General features: G+C 40.9%; 1 long non-coding RNA gene across 1 annotated transcript; it reads left to right on the forward strand.

Moving 5' to 3' along the window:
- Positions 1-11,799: 11,799 nt before the first annotated feature.
- LOC147309823 (uncharacterized) lies at positions 11,800-12,880 on the forward strand. The gene is made up of 2 exons (XR_015125779.1): positions 11,800-12,127; positions 12,710-12,880. It is a non-coding gene; the product is annotated as an uncharacterized LOC147309823 (long non-coding RNA).
- The last annotated feature ends 4,621 nt before the right edge of the window (positions 12,881-17,501 follow it).

Below are 17,501 nucleotides of genomic sequence, written 5' to 3' on the forward strand. Positions count from 1 at the left end.
TTAAAGCTGATGGCCAACAACAGCAGAAGACCACACTCAGTGCACCTACTATCAGCTATAAACAGAAACTGAGGCTCATCAAAATTAGACAATAGAAGACTGTAAAAATCCTTTTCTGGTCTGATGAGTTTCAATTTCTGCTGAGACAATCAAATGCTAGGGTCAGAATTTATTTTTTACATAAAATGAATAACCATGTTTATCCTTTTATAAGGACAGTGCAACCATGTTCTCAGGGCTGCTTTCAACATGATAGCATGCCAAGTTACAATATTCAAATCATGTCAAACGGCTTTCTTGAATACAACTTCACTGTACTTACAGGACCTCCACAGTCACCAGATTATCAATCCAATAGGGAACCTATTGTCAAAGAATGGGAGAGTTGCATCATAGATATGCAGCCATCAAATCTGAAAAATCTGAAATTTTATATTAATTTACTATCATACTATCATGTGTTAAAAAAGAAGACTTGCTCCATGCTTAGTTTGTGGTGAAAGAAATCACAAGCAGAGCTATCGAGCACATTTGATTATCGTGACAATAATAGTGTCTCCCCCTTCTTGTGCGCTGCCATTCCCCAGAACAGGGGTCTCCAACTCCAGTCTTCGAGAGCTACTGTCCTGCAGCTTTTAGATGCGTCCCTGTTCCAACACACCTGAATCAAATGAATGGTTTGTTCTTCTTCTCTTCTTCTTCTTTGTGTTTAACCGTGGTTGGCAACCAACGTAAAGGAGCATTACCGCCTCCTACTCGAATGGCTTGTTACCAGGCCAAACATGAGGGCATGCTGAAGAGGTAATTCAACCATTTGATTCAGCTGTGTAGGAATAGGGATGCATCTAAAAGCTGCAGGACGGAGCTCTTGAGAACTGTTGAAGAACCTTGCCCTAGAGTGAAAAACTCTGTCCATTCATCATGTTGATTGTGGTAGAGCTGCAGCATATCCCAGCTGTGATAGCTCAACACAGCAGGGTACACCCTGGACAGGTTGCCAATCTGTTGCTGGGCTAAAACACACATATAAACAGCCTCACACCTGTGGTCAATTTAGAATCACCAATTACCTAACCCCATGCCCATACATGTCTTTAGGCTGTGTGAGGAAACCGGAGTGCCCAGAAACTCTCCTCAACCCTGGGGAAAATATGTAAACTTCACACAGAAAGGCCCCTGATTGGCTTCAAACCAGTCTGGTGAGTTAATTTGTCTTAATTATTTTGCCATTATCTTCCACGTATCTGATTCAGGTCACAGTGAGGCTGAGTCCCAGGTGGATGGGGCCATTTGAATTGAGTTCCTCTAACAACTTCCACTGGGAGGCAACAGCATCTTTACAAAACTTCACGGCAGTTGCTCATCAGCAATGACCTGCATTCCCAAGAAATTAAGTTAATAAACAATAATTTTAATGATAACCAGATTGGTTAAATATTAAAGAATAGGATACATCTTCTCTAAACCACAAAGGTTTATAAATAATGAGATGCAGAAACATTTAACTAAATCAGAGAACACCTATTAAGTTATTTTTTTCTGAAGACAATATTATATACGGTGCAGTTCAATGTTCCCTCTAATTTTTCATGTGTCTGAGCAAACACACAAACTCCCTGAGCGGTCCCTTGGACCACTGTGAGCAACATCAGACATGTGCACTGTGGTCACGCCAGCATTGAATCCATCCAAGTTACATGGTTTATTAAAATAAGCAAATTACAGCATTTATATTTATGTTAGACTACTTTTAATTAACTGCTTTAGCACACTTACAATGAAAATTTAAATAAATCTTGTTCATGATCTGTGTAGTATGTTAACACTATTTTAAGTAAAAATAACTTGAACTCCAATTTTGAAAACAACTTTTTCTTTTTTTTCTTTTTAAATAAAGCTCTGACTTGTATTGTGAGTCTGTGGTCTGTGGTCTGGGAGAGAGTCTGTAACTCTTTGTCTGAAAAATACAGTATATAATGACCAATGTTGGGCAATTAATTACATAGTTACTTCTTCAAAAAAGTAAGTGAGTTTTGCAAACAACAAAGTTTTTTTCAGCTATTTACCTAAAAATGCAGCCAAGGCGGTTTTTTAAATAAACATTTCAAACTATTTACAGAACATTCAGCTGCTCTGCATCAAATTTGATGCCACACACATTATTTGTGCCACTCCAAAAAATAATTTCTGTCCACTATGAGATAAAGGAGAACAACAGCCTGATACCTGCAGGCCTGACAACAGGAGATGTATCACTCCTGTAACACCTGTAATATTCAGCAGTTGCCTCATTGTTCTGACACACACAACAAAACTATTGACTACACTACACACTAACTACACAAGATTTGCGCTAAACGTGGCAAATCTCTTACATCTCAAAACACCGCTGCACTCCTAAAACTCCTCCCTTCCTAAACAACTAAACGCCATGTTTTGATTGGTCGACATGGTACATTTTCGACCAATAAGGGTGGGGGGTTTTTTGGCGTCATTTTTGCTCACAGGCGGAGAGTGCTTTTGAGCATTTTCCTTATAAAACACAGTTTTTCCCGTTTCTTCCCGCAGTAAATATAAACAACAATAGTATTCAGGAAAAAAACAAACAATGCAAATATTTTTATCATAACAGTGTTTTTACATGGCCTATCAACACAATTTAAAAACTGGTATAAAGTCCACACTTTTTCCGTCAATTGTTCCGTCTGTCCTGGTCACATCTCCAATGGTTGTACACTTTGTCATTAACGTGGCTTCGCCCCACATCAGCCACGCCGCTTTGTTAGCTATGTCGGCACATAGGGACGCTGTCATAGCCTGTCAACGACGTTGATTAGCTGAGTACATACGAATGTGAATCGCATCATTGGCTGGACTATGGGATAAGGTGGCATCATAATAATCCCATACGGGAGCAGCCAGTCACTTACTGACTAGCACTGCAAAACAGAATTGTTAAAGTTTTAATTTTAATTTCAATTCAGGTTAGATTTTTTTTCTGTGCGCAGAAACCGTGCCAGCAGTGCGCATTTGCGCTGCACTTTAGAGTTCCCTCTAAACTGCACCACAGTTTAGAGGGAACATTGCTGCAGTTTCTTTTCATAATATTCTATAGTTATATAGTTTAAGCCACCAAAGTAGTGGGTCCCAATACAGTACTGATATTTTCATCCAAACAGTGACATAGAAAGATGAATAAAAATCAAGAGAATAGTCAATAGTAAAAATATCCACTGGCAACCCTCACAGTTCATAAGTTGGATGATTGGTGTTGGAAGAAATTGCACCCGCGTAACCAGATAAACCTGTGTAATTTCTTGTATTGTATTATATCATATTTTAAATGTAATATAAGATCATATCTGCCTCCCCTGTGCACACACAGGCAGATATTAAACGACTTCACTGGTGTCTTCTCCCAGTTGTCTGATCTGCAGCAGGACTCCCACCTCGCTCAGCTTTGCCTCCAGGCTTCTGCGCTCACAGATGCACAACTTCAGCCCAATTTTGACTCAGAAATTACCATTGTTGTTTGGTCATAAAATTGCATCAGGTATAGTATTGTTTCCTTCACAGGCATGTGGACCCCAGTCCAGTTTTCTGTCATTATCCTGCAAAGACAACAATTTTTACTGCCCACTTGTGTTGTGTATCTCTTGTTTATTCAGTGGGTGCCAGATTAAATGGGGGATTGATGCAGAAACCTCAGTGGAGATAGAAAATGCCACTAAACTGCAGAGGGAGTAAATCAGGCAGACAGAGATGAAAGGAGAGTAGAAATAGAGAAAGGTAGCATCTGTTTGGCAGGTGGACGTGGCTTGTCTCCTGAGAAAGAAACATGTGACATGGATAATAAATGTAAGCCTTCATATTGTTCTTTGTTTCAGCTGATATTGCCATGCAAACAAATCTAAACTGATCATATAGATAAAATACCCACATCATATGACGTCACTGCCACAAAGGCAAAAACACTTAATTTAAAGTGGACCTGCTGTGCAGAAGGAAAAGGTGAAAATGTGGATTCAATAACAGAAAAATGAAGACCTTATTTACAGTCACTTCCCTTTGGATTTATATTTATGATTTATTTTTTATTATTATGTGTTGTTGTGTTTTTAGATTGTGTTTGAGGGTTTTTTGTTTTTTTTTTTTGTTTCTCTGTTGGTTGTATTTGAGTGAGTGAGTTTTCATCTTATCCTGTCTCCCATGTGTTCCACATGTCTTGCTAAAGGCCTTTTATGTGTTTCAAAACCGGAACAACCACCCAACGTTTTCATACAAGATGATTTTAAACATCACCAGCAAAGGGCAGAATAATGAACAGCATCCAAGAGTGCATTCATAGCTGGGCTGATAAATCAGATCTGTGATTATAACCAGATCTTCATTCACCAAAATACAATTTACTTAAATTCTATAACTCTCAGTCTGAAGTTCAGTTTTTTCTTGATTGATTTAGTTAAATTTTTTTTTTGCTGTGGCGATGAACTGAGGCAGTATTTGGGCATTGCAATTTCTTTTCTAAGCTTTTCTATCCAAGTCCCCAAAATAGGCAAAAATTATTTTAAAAGGGTTTGAAGTTAACTGAACCTTACCACTACCTGTAACCCTAAATAGGTTGGCAATGACCTGGTGGATTACACGAGGTTAATTTTCAAACTCATCCTGTTTTCCCCTCTCAAAGATTTCTATCAGATTAAAGTAAACTCCTTTCTAACTTTGAGTTCAAGTGCTCATTTTATAAAAATGTTGATTCCCTACTTTCCTTTTTCTTCAAAAACATATCCCCATTCATCAAACATTGTTCTCACTTTCCAAAATTCACTCATTCAGATTCTCAAATTAGTCCCCACAAAGGCACAGATAGACACATGGGTACATATAGCATACCTCTTCTCATCTGCATGCTGGTGAAACAATCAGTATGTTTCACCACACACTCATTAACATGGATAGATTGTGAGCATAAACAATTTGAATATGAGTGTGAGATGTAAGGAGCCCCAGGGTGTGTGCAAGTGTGTTTGCTGATTGAGTTCTGGATGGTTGATCTATCAAGAGGATGTACCAGTTATACTGCTGTGCATGAGTGTATGTGCGTGTGTGTGTGTGTGTTAGTCACTGTTAATGCATACCACCAGAGACACCCCCTCCTGCCTCTCTGTCCCTTCTCAGAAATACAACCTGCCTATTTGCATGCTCACTGACTGTAAAATTGCCAAATCCTACTGAATAAACTCTTAACCAAACACATCTAATGACTTCATATTAGCAGCTGAGTGTTGGGGCCCTTTTCATCTTCTGCACAGTTTAGTTTAGGGTTCTGGGGCTTTAGGAGGAAGTAAAGTGTGTATTTATGTTTATGTGCATTTATGTAATTATGAGACACAAAGAGAGAAAGACCTTCAATAGGTGACAGATGGAGCTTTGTGTGTGGGTATGGCTTTGTTGTTGTGTGTTAATGTTTCATGCAGAGACATTTGGGATATTTTAAGAGCCCGAAGCAAGGGAAAAAATACTTTGAATGACTTGCCCTCTCCAGAGTCCTTTTGCTTCTTTTGGTTTTGTTCTGATGGAAAATATTCATCTGATGCTTAAAAGCAGGTTTAACTGCAGTGCAGCAGCTCAAGCATAGACAGGTTCCCTTGAGCAATTTGAATGGGGGTATATTTCTCCAAATTGTCTCTAGGGGGCACTATTAGTCATATTTTTCCGCACACAAAGGATTAAAAGCTCAGAGAGTTATAGTATAGCATCTATAGGATGCAGCGAGAGAACAAAAGAAAAGCAGAGCAGAGGCACTCACATTTTTTTCTTTCCTCTCAATCCACAGCATGTTTTTGTTGAACTTCTGTAAGACCTCAAAGTTCATTATCTGCTATCAGTTTGCAAGGGTTGTCACACAAAAGAACAACCTTGTCCCTGTGCTTTATGTACAGAAATAGCATAAATGCTTTCAAAATATATATCGACATACTTCTACCATTCTCGGCTTCTTCTTTGGTCTTTTGGAATTTCTCTGCTCTTGATGTGAATATTGTGGGTGGTTCACTTTGGAGACAGTAATAGGTTGAATTCCACTTTTTCTTGAAATATTATTTTTATGGTGTTTAAGAAATAAATCTGTGGGAAAACACAAGAAGAGAACCTACCTTGACGGTAAAAGAAGAGGAAAAAAGCATACATTTAAAGAAACAGGATCTTCTTGCAGCATGTATTTGAGTGCTTGTGGTAGCAGGATAAAGAGCACTGCAGTGTTCTGAAACACCACTACAACTCTATTGCATTTGGTGTGACTGTGCTATTTAATTCTTTGGCAACACTTTCTTGTCACATACCCACCTAAGTGCTAACCCAGAGTCAACAGGTAGGTGGTAAAAACTGCTAAATTTACTAAGGACCAATGAAAGTCATTATCCCCAGACACCAATGTAAAAAAAATCACAGCATTAAAAAGTATAGACTGGATCAATACACTCTTTAATTATATGGATATAAGTAACGTTCATGCCTTCTTAACAATTCTTTAAAGAAAAAAGCCACCTGGCTTCTTGAATGGGAGCATGGCAGCACTGATATATAGTTGTCCTCACACCTGTTTGACACAAGTATGAGCCTAAACAAGCTCATACTTGTGTGAATGAGGTCATGTTATGGATCAGACAATTCCTTCAAAAATGTTTCAGAAGGTAGCTATTTTTATGGTTTTATTACAAGAAGGTTTTTTTTTCTATGCAGCTGTGTCTGTGCATGTTCTCCCAGTGCATACATGGATTTTCTTATTAAGTGGTGATTACAATTGGATGAAAAGGAAAATGATGAAATCTCTTGTTTCAGCCTAAAATAGTGTTTGTGCAACATACTATACCCTAGAAATCTACTCCAATATGTTATTTAGGTACACTTGCAGTTATAACTATACAGTATTCCTTACAATCTACACAAATGTACCTCGAGGGACAATTGTTGCACCACAAGGTAACTATGTGTAATTTTTCAGGGTCCATAAAGCTACATGCATGGTACCAAATAGTTATATGTACATATTTTCACAGTTTTTCCTACATTTTAAGGTATACTATCAGGAGGCAATGTTTTAGTCTTATATGTCAATGCTTTTTAAGTCAAATGAAAAGAATTAAATGTAATTATTAAATAATTAAATAAAAAAAAAAAAAACACCCAGCACGCCCCTGCGGGCGGTTTATCCTTCAAGCTCGGGTCCTCTACCAGAGGCCTGGGAGCTTGAGGGTCCTGCGCAGTATCTTAGCTGTTCCCAGGACTGCGCTCTTCTGGACAGAGATCTCCGATGTTGTTCCTGGGATCTGCTGGAGCCACTCGCCTAGCTTGGGAGTCACCGCACCTAGTGCTCCGATTACCACGGGGACCACCGTTACCTTCACCCTCCACATCCTCTCGAGCTCTTCTCTGAGCCCTTGGTATTTCTCCAGCTTCTCGTGTTCCTTCTTCCTGATATTGCTGTCATTCGGAACCGCTACATCGATCACTACGGCCATCTTCTTCTGTTTGTCTACCACCACTATGTCCGGTTGGTTAGCCACCACCATTTTGTCCGTCTGTATCTGGAAGTCCCACAGGATCTTAGCTCGGTCATTCTCCACCACCCTTGGGGGCATCTCCCATTTTGACCTCGGGACTTCCAGGTTATACTCGGCACAGATGTTCCTGTACACTATGCCGGCCACTTGGTTATGGCGTTCCATGTATGCCTTGCCTGCTAGCATCTTGCACCCTGCTGTTATGTGCTGGATTGTCTCTGGGGCATCTTTACACAGCCTGCACCTGGGGTCTTGCCTGGTGTGATAGACCCCAGCCTCTATGGATCTTGTGCTCAGAGCTTGTTCTTGTGCTGCCATGATTAGTGCCTCTGTGCTGTCTTTCAGTCCAGCTTTGTCCAGCCACTGGTAGGATTTCTGGATATCAGCCACCTCCTCTATCTGCCGGTGGTACATACCGTGCAGGGGCCTGTCCTTCCATGATGGTTCCTCGTCTCCCTCCTCTTTCTTGGGTTTCTGCTGCCTGAGGTATTCACTGAGCACTCGGTCAGTTGGGGCCATCTTCCTAATGTATTCTTGGATGTTCGTTGTCTCATCCTGGACTGTGGTGCTGACACTCACCAGTCCCCGGCCCCCTTCCTTCCGCTTAGCGTACAGCCTCAGGGTGCTGGATTTGGGGTGAAACCCTCCATGCATGGTAAGGAGCTTTCTTGTCTTTATGTCAGTGGCTTCTATCTCCTCCTTTGGCCAGCCTATTACCCCAGCAGGGTACCTGATCACGGGTAGGGCGTACGTGTTGATGGCCCGGATCTTGTTCTTACCATTCAGCTGACTCCTCAGGACTTGCCTGACCCTCTGCAGGTACTTGGTGGTTGCAGCTTTTCTAGCGGCCTCTTCATGGTTCCCATTCGCCTGTGGGATCCCCAAGTACTTGTAACTGTCCTCTATGTCTGCAATGTTGCCTTCTGGTAGTTCAATCCCCTCAGTTCTGACTACCTTCCCTCTCTTTGTTACCATCCAACTACACTTCTCCAGTCCGAACGACATTCCAATGTCATTGCTGTATAGCCTGGTAGTGTGGATCAGTGAATCGATGTCTCGTTCACTCTTGGCATACAGCTTGATGTCATCCATGTACAGGAGGTGGCTGACAACTACTCCGTTCTGTAGTCGGTATCCGTAGCCAGTCTTGTTAATGATCTCACTGAGGGGGTTCAGGCCTATGCAGAACAGCAGTGGGGACAGAGCATCTCCTTGGTAGATCCCGCACTTGATGGTGACTTGTGCTATGGGCTTGGAGTTGGCCTCTAGTGTTGTACGCCACATCCCCATTGAGTTCCTGATGAAGGCTCTTAGGGTCCCATTGATCTTGTACAATTCTAGGCATTCCAGTATCCAGCTGTGGGGCATTGAGTCATAGGCCTTCTTGTAATCAATCCAGGCAGTGCACAGGTTGGTCAGTCTGGTCTTGCAGTCTCGGCTGATTGTTCTGTCTACCAGTAGCTGGTGTTTTGCGCCTCTGGTATTCTTGCCAATTCCTTTCTGTGTCCCGCTCATGTATTGACCCATGTGCCTGTTCATCTTAGCCGATATGATGCCTGACAGGAGCTTCCATGTAGTACTGAGGCAGGTTATTGGTCGGTAGTTGGAGGGGACCGGTCCCTTCTTGGGGTCCTTGGGGATCAGGACCGTCCGGCCTTCAGTTAGCCATTCCGGGTGTCTCTCGTTAACTAGCAGCTGGTTCATTTGTGCTGCCAGATGCTCGTGGAGTGCAGTCAGCTTCTTCAGCCAGTAGGCGTGAACCATGTCGGGCCCTGGTGCTGTCCAACTCTTCATACTGGAGACCCTTTCTTGGATATCTGCCACTGTGATGGTTACTGGACCCTGTTCAGGGAGGTCGCTGTGGTCAGCCCTCAGATCCTCTAGCCACTGAGCATTGCCGTTATGGGTTGCATCCTTCTCCCATATGCTCTTCCAGTATTGCTCCGTCTCCAGCCTTGGTGGTGCTGTTCTCTTATTGTTCCCTTGCCACTGAGAGTACACCTTTGCTGGTTCTGTGGAGAACAGCTGGTTTATTCTCCTGCCTTCTATCTCTCTGGTGTACCTCCTCAAGCGGCTGGCCAAGGCTGTGAGTCTTTGCTTGGCAGTTTCCAAGGCCTCAGGTATGGACAGCTTGCTGTATTTCTTAGGCACCTTATTTGTCGCACCTTTCTGCAACTCCGTTAGTTGGCTAACCTCCCTTCGTGCTACTTTGATCTTGCCCTCTAGCCTCCTTCTCCATGGAGGGTACTGCCCCTTGTCGCTGTTCAACTTGTAGCCAAGCATCTCACTGATCACTGTTGCCGTATTGTAGATCAGCTTGTTAGTGTCGGTAATCGTGGTTGTAGGTATTGCCCGTAGTGCTGCATTAACATCATCTAGCAGACCTTCTGAGGGAACTTCACGTAATCTTGGTAACCGGCTACGCGGGATCCAGGTTTCAAGCTTGGCCATGATCCTATTTTTCAGGTCAGTTCCTCTCGCACTCAACGATCCTTCTCCTATCACACTTGGGGCTATGTACCCAATCTCGGGTGGGGGTGATGATATCTCCCCCCTGACCTGGCGTCCTGACTCCTCCTTGCCGTAGCATTTGTGTTGTACCTCGTCAATCTCTAGCTGTGAGAGCAGTCCCTTCTTTCGAATGTTGGAACACTGAGCTACTAGTTGTTTCGCCGTCATTGTGGATGTTGGGTATCGAAGAATCCATAGGTCCCTCATCCTATTCATGTAGCCCCTTCCGCCGGGGTTACTTGCATAGTAGCATTCCAACAACGCCCTGTTTTCGTCTCTTGCCCACCGATGCCTTCTTGTTCCAGTAGCCCACTTTTCGTCAGGGTGCCCTGGTTCCTCAACACCTGACACGGACCTTGTTGATCCGGGCGACGTCCGAGCCGGCATGCCTTCATATTTATCTGTCTCGCTCATGTCTGCGGTAGGCTTGCTTAGCATAGGGGGTCTAGCCTTAGGACCCTTACTGGATACAGACGCCCCAGGCAGGAATCGAACTTGCGATCCTCTGTTCCAAAGGCGTGTAGTCTAACCACTACGCTATTATATATGTATATATATATATATATATATATATATATATATATATATATATATATATATATATAAAAATTCATGCATTATTGGGTACTTCAATATGGTTTAGGTTTAGGACTTTTTCTTCATGGAGCTGGCTTTGTGTACAGCCAAGGCCAGCATCGTACTGGACAAGGTTAAATCATGCAGTATTATTGTTATAAGTTCTTGCACTGCAACAACTTTGGATTCAAAAAAAGAAAAAATCATACCACAGCAGAAGCTGCAGTCACACATGAACAGTTCCTTTACATGTCTGTCATTGACTTCAGCTGAAGCCTATAAGACTGTATAATAAGCAGGATCCTGAGCTTCTGCTTATCAGAGAATGCAGAATTAGTCACTTTCCTCCTCATATGTCCTTTTCAACCAAAGCAAGGTCTTAACCATGCACTCTTTTGTGATTGTATTCTAGAGTTGGTTGGTGACTAGTTGTTGTCACATACATTATGAATATGTGTGTATATTATGGCAGACCAAAAGGTTGAAAAAACTGTTTGCATGTGCCAGATAAAGTTGTGAAGCTCACAAATCAGCCCTGGCTCTGCTGCCAGATGCATGACAAGATAACACTGCATCAGTGTAAACCCTCGGATGCATGTATAAATGCATGTATATACAGAATTTATGTTTGCATATTTATGCTTTCATTTTGAATAATACATCCAAGTGTAGCAGTTAAATATTTTTATGATCTCAAATCCAGTTGATCTGTCAAACTCTGTGGAGCTGACACACTGCTGAGTACACAGGGATGTCATCTAGCGCTCTTTTATTTTCAGACAGTAAATCGTTCCATATCTTTAATGATAGCACTATATATTCAAGGAGTTTCTACATAGCTGGACTGACAACAAGATGTCTAGCAACACACAGAACAAAATATAGCACTTAGATTTCCTTTGACATTGTTAATCTAAGCCATTAAGAGGCAAAGAAACTCCTGTATGTTTGTGATAAATGCGAACAGTGCAATTTCATGCCAAAATGAAAACTAAAATTACCTTGTGCTGTGAAATCTGCATAAACACAGCCTCTTAGTGCCTACTATTCCATCATATATGTGCAAATGTGTTTCTGATGTGGATTTACATTGCATTTTTGTATTTCTGCTATTGGTTCATATGTTGCTATATTACACAGCAAATTCAAAAGTGTTACATTTTTTGGTGTTAATAGTCTCCTTGCAAAAGTAGAGTTAATTTTACTCTAAGCAGAGTCACATTCTTTTAATGTAACTCTGAGGTGTAAAATGATAGTAGTTAAAATCGAGTGTTAAAAATGAGTGTTTCTCTGTCAAATCTGGAGGTGTTACAATGGAAACATTAACTCTTGACCTCTTAACTCTGAACTCCTACAGGGGCTATGACACCAACAGAGTAAATTCACAGACTCCGCCCCCAGCACGGCTCCAATCGAAGCTGAAGTGAAGCCGTTTCAGAACATTTTGCTCTACATATTTGAGTTGTTTGCCATGCTTGGTAAGTCATTTTTTCAAAGATTGTTTCAATTGTTATTAGCTTTTACTTCTGTGGCTCTTTGGAGTTGAGACAAAGCTGTGTGAAAGGCATTAGCCATGTTGCTCGCTGATAGCATAATATTCTGTTTTAGCTAGCTGAAAGGTATTGTTTGCGGGCAAATACCACAGCCTTGAAAAAAAGCTTGCATGTGAATTTTCAGTCAAACTTTTGGTCAAATACACCTAAAACAATGTCTAGAATGTGAAATGTTGGTATAATGGTGCTACTTGAAGCCTGAAAACGATCGCCCATAAAAAAAAAACAAAAAAAACGAGCAAACAGCAGTAGCAGACGTCCTGACTGGGTTCTACGTTAGCATAGATCCCTCCAGAGTTTTGTGCACACGGTTTAGGTAAAAATGAAAAAGGTTGCGGTTTTACATTTAGTTCAGTATTACCTGTTACCTGTGTCTTTGTCTTTTGGGAAAATACTTTACACAAGTAATGGCTCAAAGAGGATTCCTTTTTACTGTGCTGCAATTGTTTACTGGATTATTTGTGCCATTAATTAGTGTCAACTAATTTTTATTCGATCTCCGCACAGGATATGCTTGTGAAGATGGAATATGGGGGAGAGCAGAAGTGCGTTGAAGTTCCACAAAGGGATGAATGAAGGACATGCATATTGTATTGAAGAAATAAGTGATGAGAATGCTGTTATTTGCATTTACCATGTCAGACCTTTTGATAAACAAAATTCTAATGAAAGTGAGAACATGTATACTGTTACATCTTTCAGAAAATGTTTTGAAATTGTGGTGCACAGTTCAGAATAAATGTTTTTCAAAAACCATTGCATCTTTTTAGTAAATGTTTATTTCCAAAAGAAATTTCTAGAAGTTCAGAACAGTAAAATTCCCGCTTTTTAGAATGAATTAGAAGATAACTCTTACGTAGTTAAACTAAAATACTCTTTGAGAGTTAATATATAAACTCTTAACACCAAGTGTTAAATTATCAACTCCAGACAGATTTGGTGTTTAACACTAAATCAGAGTTAACGTACCAACTCTCCAAAAAGAGTTAAATTAACACTCTCTGGTGTGGACCCATATAGACACTTTAATAGTGTTGAAATCAAATCCGACAGTGTTAATTTGGACATGCTGGATTTGCTGTGTAGGGTCACTGTTCATATTAAAAACATGGAGACCTGGAAGGATTTCTGGCATGTGGCAGAATCTGAAGAGTAATGTAAGAGACGGCAAAGACAAAACTCAGAAACTTGAAAGAAAAAAATCTAATCGGAAATTTTCTGAACAAGGTGAGAGCAAAAGGTAGAAAAAATATATTTTTTCTGAAAAAATAAATCACATAACTTATGTCTTCCCTCTAAAGTCCAACCAAAAACTAGAATCATTAATTACATAGTTCCATATTCATAAGCTTCTATGATTTCACTTCCACAGAAACAAGTTGAATCAACTCCCTCCAGCTTTTTCTACCTTTCTGATTCTCTGTAACATTGAGAGACTTGAGTGTCTTTGATACTTTCATACTTTGAACAACTTTGACTGTAAAATTACAATTCTATTTTTCTACAATGATCACTAATATACGGTTTCGTCTATTGGGCGATCGTGGCTCAAGAGTTGGCAGATGTAACTGGAAGGTTGCCAGTTCGAGTCCCGGCTCGGACAGTCTCGGTCGTTGTGTTCTTGGGCAAGACACTTCACCTACCGCCTACTGGTGATGGCCAGAGGGGCCGATGGCGCGATATGGCAGCCTCGCTTCTGTCAGTTTGCCCCAGGGCAGCTGTGGCTACAACTGTAGCTGCTTCCACCGGTGTGTGAATGAGAGAGTGAATGAATAGTGGAATTGTAAAGCGTTTTGGGTGCCTTGAAAAGCGCTATATAAATGCAATCCGTTATTATTATTATTATTATTATTATTATTATTATTATAACTCATCAAGAATTGACCGAGCCTTGCTTAAAACCCTCAAATTCTAGAGTGTTCACCTTAAGTGGTGCCTGCCACTTTGCATCACACCTTTGCAATACCGTTAGGTTTTTAACGTAAAGGAAGCAATACCGGCTGATAAAAGTTTCAATAAAGCAGGACTAAAACATTCTCATAAAAGTGCAATTAGCACTGAAATAGAATAGTTTGGTGGGCTTTTTCTTTTTCTTTTTAACTATTTACACACTGTATCAACATAACATTCAGATTCACATGTCACTGTGAAGAATGGACCCCACACAAACAGTCTTTCCATGCTCAAGCAGGCTTTATTTAACACTCAGCAGCTGATTCTGTTGCTTTGGTACAGAGCACTCAGGAAACAGGCACTCCTTAGCTGCTGCTACCAACTGCTCCTCCAACTCCGCTGTCACTAAAAGCACAGAGAGAGGAAAAAGATCATTAGGCTGAGCACACACACCTGCCTCTCTTGGCACACCTCCGCATCGCCCTCACAGCTCCCTGTGCCCCCCCTCCCCTTGTAACTTTGGGTTGTGTTCAGTGGTTGAGAGGAGGTGGTAGAAACCTTAGCTGGATAGTAGGAAGAATACACGATCACACTGGTACTGGGAATTCCACTGCGTATCCTTTAATGCACATTTTCTTCATCAACCATACAAAGCCCGGCTGAACGGCAGCTGCTTATCAAACATGACAGACAGTGTTCATACAACCTGTAACGTTGCAAAGGGTTCTGGAGGGGTAAAACATATAAAGTCCATCTTTCTCCATGTACTCACGTGCAAGCATGTTGTTCCCATAAATCACAGAGAGGGCAGTGGTGCACACTAATGACCTCATAACCCCTTGACTTATGTTACATTAAAGAGACACCACACCATTGTGACTGTTACACCCTGCAGCAGGACAGAGTGGGGGGTGTCATCACGAGGTCTACTAGGTAAATTAGAGTCTAACTTCCATTTTTTTCACTTTGTGAATCTTAGTGCTTCCCTTTCAGCTGCTTTCAAGACTGTATGTTGTTGTTTACCTGAACTCGCTGTAAATGAGATGGAGAGTTCTGTTTCAGAGCAAGTCATGGGCAAAATTATGCCTGGTGTGTTGGAGTCCATTTATAATAAACCAAAGTGTGGTGTTTCTAAGCCAGGAGACACTGTAATGGAGTTTTGTGCACAGCCTGATAATGAGACAGGTTGAAGAATATGAAGAGAAAGGTTGAGACATGGTTCTGCTGGAGGTTTCTGTTAAAATGGAGTTTTTCCTCCCACTGTCTCCAAGTGTTTGCTCATTGGGATTTTTTTCATTGTTAAGATTTTCTCTGTTGTATTTTAGTAGACACTTCACATCATAAATCTTGAGGCAAATGATCTTGTAATTTGGCACCATGTACATAAAATTAAATTGAAACTGGACTGAAATGGGTCAACAAAGAAACAGCAATGAAAAACAACAAATAACCAGACTCAACAGAGAAACAACAAAACAACAGCAACATTAATAAAAGTTAAAATGAAAACATTCAGATGTTCCAGCAAGATGGTCCTGAGTTCAAATCCAGCACCTGGCTTGAGGACTTATGGTGTGGAGTTTGCATGTTCTCTCAGTGTTTGCGTGGGTTTCTCACTAAGTACTCCAGCTTCCTCCCACAATCCAAAGACATGCAATTTGTTGTAAAATGTATTCTGCAGCAGGACAACAACTCCAAACAAACAGCCAAAGTCATTAAGAACCACCTTCAGCGTGAAGAAGAACAAGAAGTACTGCAAGTGATGGAATGGCCCCCACAGAGCCCTGATGGATGTGAGGAAGCCTACATCCACAGAAGAGTTGATGCTGTTTTGAAGGCAAAGGGTGGTCACACCAAATATTGATTTGATTTCGATTTCCTTTTTGTTCATTCACTGCATTTTGTTGACTGATGAAAATAAATGATTAACACTTCCATTCTTGAAAGCATTCTTTCTTTACAGGAGGCTGTGTGAAGGTGCGCGAAGGTAGAGAATGGGGCAGTAGCATTAAGAGATTTGATTGGGTGATCCAATGTAAATAGATACCTGGTATACCAGATTACCAGCCATGCCTTGCATACGACTGAAAAGCTTGTAGAACCACACTTAGTTTCTGTATGTCTCACACTGTTTTAGAGGAGTGTTAACCCAATATACAACTTTGCTTCAGTTCAGTGAGAATTATAAGCATTCATTTGTGCACAGCTCTCTTAAGGTCTCACCACAGCATTTTAAACCAGCTGAGATCTGGACTTCACTTCTTTTTCTAATAAAGTGATGGCTAAAATGTGACATGTAGTCTAAAGCACTTGGAGCTCTCAGTATGTCTGGAAAAGTGCTGTATAAATCTCAGTACTTTACACTGATTGATTGATCAACGGATGGAGAATTAATAAACTAAAGAAGAAAAGAAATTCGAACTTGAATTTGAGTTGAGTAAAGTTGTACCCAAATTCACCATATACCAGGATAGAGACAGACTGATAGAACAGATAGAAAAGCTTAAGCTAATGAAAGAGCAATTCCAATAATTCAGCAGGGCTTATAGCAAGATAATGTTACTTCTGAGATCCACATTGGATGTTCTAAACCCTTTGTGATGTTTATGCATCCACCAAGAGCCAGCCAGGACCTGTAAAATCCTCTTGCTAATAGTAAACTATTAATAAAAGAACACACTCCTTGTGCAGTTTTTAATTGGCTGTGAAGCAGCTCCTCAAATTTACATGCAAATTACTACTTCAGTGAGGCGAAAATTTTTTTCAGTGAGTTGATAAATATCACCTGTTCAAATGCGAAGGGGATTTTTCTCCTCAACGGAACACAAGTCAAATGGCGCGTTTATTCCTCCGTTTCCCAGTCTGACTGCCTGAAGCCAGCATTGTTAGCTGCTGTCATTGATAGTGGCTGTTAGTACCCACTGCTAGAGAGGAGAAGACCTGGGGTCATAGATGAATATTTAAAACTGCTCCCATATCAAATTAGATGTGACCTTGCAATACAAAAGACTTGTGCCCCGTTATTCTTAAAAAGAGCCTAATTTGCTTTCAAAGCTCCACTCCGTTATAAATATGCCTGGGAGGAATGAGAGAAAAATGCCACCACAAAAGATTTTCTTTCTTTCTGTTTTCTTCTCTCGCTACATTCCACAATGCGCAGAAGTAGAACAAAAGAATATGAAGAGAATGCTGGAGAGACAAAAGACTGTTAGGCTGTGTATGGGAAATGGTATTATTATTTCACAAACAACAAGCAGATTTAATCAACTGCTGCACTGAAATATTAAAGCGTTATGGATTACTATTACTTCTACATACTGGCAATCATGTATGGCAATAGTACAGAAGAAAACCAAAATGCACCACTGAACGACACAGGAAATCATTCCTGGCTCTTGCTATCTCT

Source organism: Aulonocara sp. 'chitande type north' Nkhata Bay, linkage group LG17 (assembly GCF_057382095.1).
Source record: "Aulonocara sp. 'chitande type north' Nkhata Bay isolate Kocher_YH1m ecotype deep benthic linkage group LG17, A_spYH_male_GT1.1, whole genome shotgun sequence".
Lineage (NCBI taxonomy): Eukaryota > Metazoa > Chordata > Actinopteri > Cichliformes > Cichlidae > Aulonocara > Aulonocara sp. 'chitande type north' Nkhata Bay.